Source organism: Nannospalax galili, unplaced genomic scaffold (genome assembly GCF_000622305.1).
Source record: "Nannospalax galili isolate Female #2095 unplaced genomic scaffold, S.galili_v1.0 scaffold471, whole genome shotgun sequence".
Classification (NCBI taxonomy): Eukaryota; Metazoa; Chordata; class Mammalia; order Rodentia; family Spalacidae; genus Nannospalax; species Nannospalax galili.
This window is the reverse complement of record NW_008330333.1, coordinates 1135370-1138033: the sequence shown is the minus strand read 5'-3', so window position 1 is coordinate 1138033 and position 2664 is coordinate 1135370.

The window sequence follows — 2664 nt, the reverse complement described above, 5'->3', positions numbered from 1 at the left end:
AATCTTTTTAAATTCCAAGTCCTTTTAAAAAGATAATGCTATAAGCAGTCCCTTCTGCATGAAATAACTACCATCATCACGACTTCAGCTGAGCCTGATGGCTAAATATCATCACAACTGGGCTTGTTGACCGCTGTGTTCATTCATTAAAGGAGGTCCAAGCAGGGTCATTGGACCCTCACTGGAGTATCCAGCCACTCTTCCCAGCCAACTGTATGTAATTTTACTCTAATTACCCATGGCCTCCTGGATTTGGGGAGGGCTAAAGTATACAATCTGGAGAAGGCTAGGACGAGAAGGCATGACCCATGCTGGGTTGGCTTTCCAGTGTTCATACCCTCAGGTCATACATATACCTCAGCAACCCCTCAGTTATCTCAGTAAGCAAGCTCAATAAACTCATTGGTTCCCCACTAAAACTTTAATCAAACATTGGTCGACACTAGAACTTTGAAAGGAAATAGGCATTGCTTAACATCCCCAGAAAAAGAATTCTCACAACAGATGGAAAATTTATTTGTTAATGCTATTATGTCTCATAATTATATTTTTTAAAAAAAAGAACATGAGAATGTAAAAGATGTTAAAAGGATATGGGAATGGAGATATCTTCCAAAATAGAAAGAATGAGAAAGTTTAGCTAAGCAAGTGATGAAGGTCTATGTAGGTTTGTTATGATATATAAAGGATGAGACAAAAATAATATATGCATAATCATAAAATATCTATGGTCATAGTTTAGTCAACTACGTTAAGGAACAAAATATCTATCTAGTCAAGGTTTATCTGAGAATATTTGTTTTTTTACCCAAGCCTTATCTACACAGCACATAAGTAAATAATTAAAAGTACCAGGATGGTGGAACTAACCTTATTGGATGTTGAATAGCATAGTTTGAGGGCTATACTAATGTGATCAGAGGAACTTAAAGGACAGTTTTTGCCCCTTGCCCTCCAAGGTCGACTAAGTTCCAGGGGACTATGGAACATCTCTCAAAATGTCCTGTAACTGTGGTGAGTCACCTTTCCACTTGTTCAGGGAGGACATGGAGACCCGACAAGATGGACTTGAACCAGTGTCCAGTCTACAAAGAGGAAGCTCAACTCAGAGGAAGCATCTCATTCATGCTTTCAAGTGAAGCCAGACAAGGTTGAGCAGGACCTTTGACTTATCTTCACATAGATGGAACTGGTAAAAGAAAGGAACCAGGAGCTCCTCCCAAGCCCATGTGACCCCTGAGAAACAGAGCCTCAAATGACCTTAAATGTAAAAATAAATTGATTTATTTGGGGCCAACTGTATGGTCTTAAACACTCAAAAGGAAAGTATAACCAAAGAGTAAAATCAGCAGTATATTTCTTTAAGAGTTCAAGGGATCACAGTTTCCAGACATTAGGCTTAAGTCTCTATAAAAAGTTACTTAGACAATTATTTCTCATTGATGATTTTGTTCCCAGCCAGAAAGTGCTGCTCAGATGTAAGACATCAAATCTTGGTCTCCAATACTGTAGTGCCCACCTGTAGCTAAGGTAGACAACCAGCTATTTTTCTAAAAGTATGGCCCCCTATCTAGAAGCCTTTGAGAGGGAGCTTACACTGATTCTAAGTACTCCAACAGCTATCAAAATACCTGAAAGCAAATCCTGAATCCATCACTCTAGAGTCCAGCCTTGAAAGACAAAAGAAAAATGAGGAGAAACCCAATAGGAGGATGTTTTGGAAGCCCTTGTCAAGAAATTCCAATGGACTCTCATATGAACATTTGAAAATTGCCCTGTTCTTGGGATTGGAGAGATGGCTCAGCAGTTAAGAACACTGGTTGTTCTTGCAGAAGACCTGGGTTCGAACCCCAGCACCCACATGGCAGCACCCACATGGTAGCACCCACATGGCAGCTAACAACGGTCTGTAACTCAAGTCCCAACAGCCTCTTCTGACCTCCGTGGCATTGCATGACACGAGTGCACTTACCTACATGCAGGCAATACATGCATACACATAAAATAAAATGAAATAAATAAATAAAATATTTTTTAAGTTTAAAAAAAAAAAAAGAAAATTGCCCTGTTCTTTTTTCTAGTTCCCTGTCTAGAACTTGTAATGCTAATTACTCTTGACTTCACTTCTCCTTCACATCTCCTACTCATGATTCAAAGACTTTCTTTTCCTTCTTGAGATAAGGGTTATACAATTTGGGAGTCTATTAGATAGACCCACTGAAGGGGTACTCCAATTGCCTCGTCCCTGTTCAGCATGGAAGAAGCCAGAGAGGTCTGTGTCCTGATTCCCTATTGGCAATTTGGGTAACCTCTTCAGAGGATGGTGTGATAAAAATAGGAGGTAGGTCCAACTCCCAAATTCCTGAGGCTAAAATCTTTCCTGGAGGAATCCAGACCTTAGGAGAAAGCCTGAAGGCATCTGATGCTCATCTGACTTGGGACTCTGTGGGAACTCCTGAAGACAAAAGCAATCTGGCCACTCCAATATAAAATCAAAGGAGAGAACCAGAAGCTTAGAGGAACCAGCTTTTCATGCCCATAAAGTAAACCACAAGACACATAAAGTTTACAAAAAGAAACAGACCTAAACTTGAAGGCTTGAGTCTCATACAAGAATCAGAAACTACAAAAGAAACTCGCATGTCAAAATCACAGAGAAAAAAT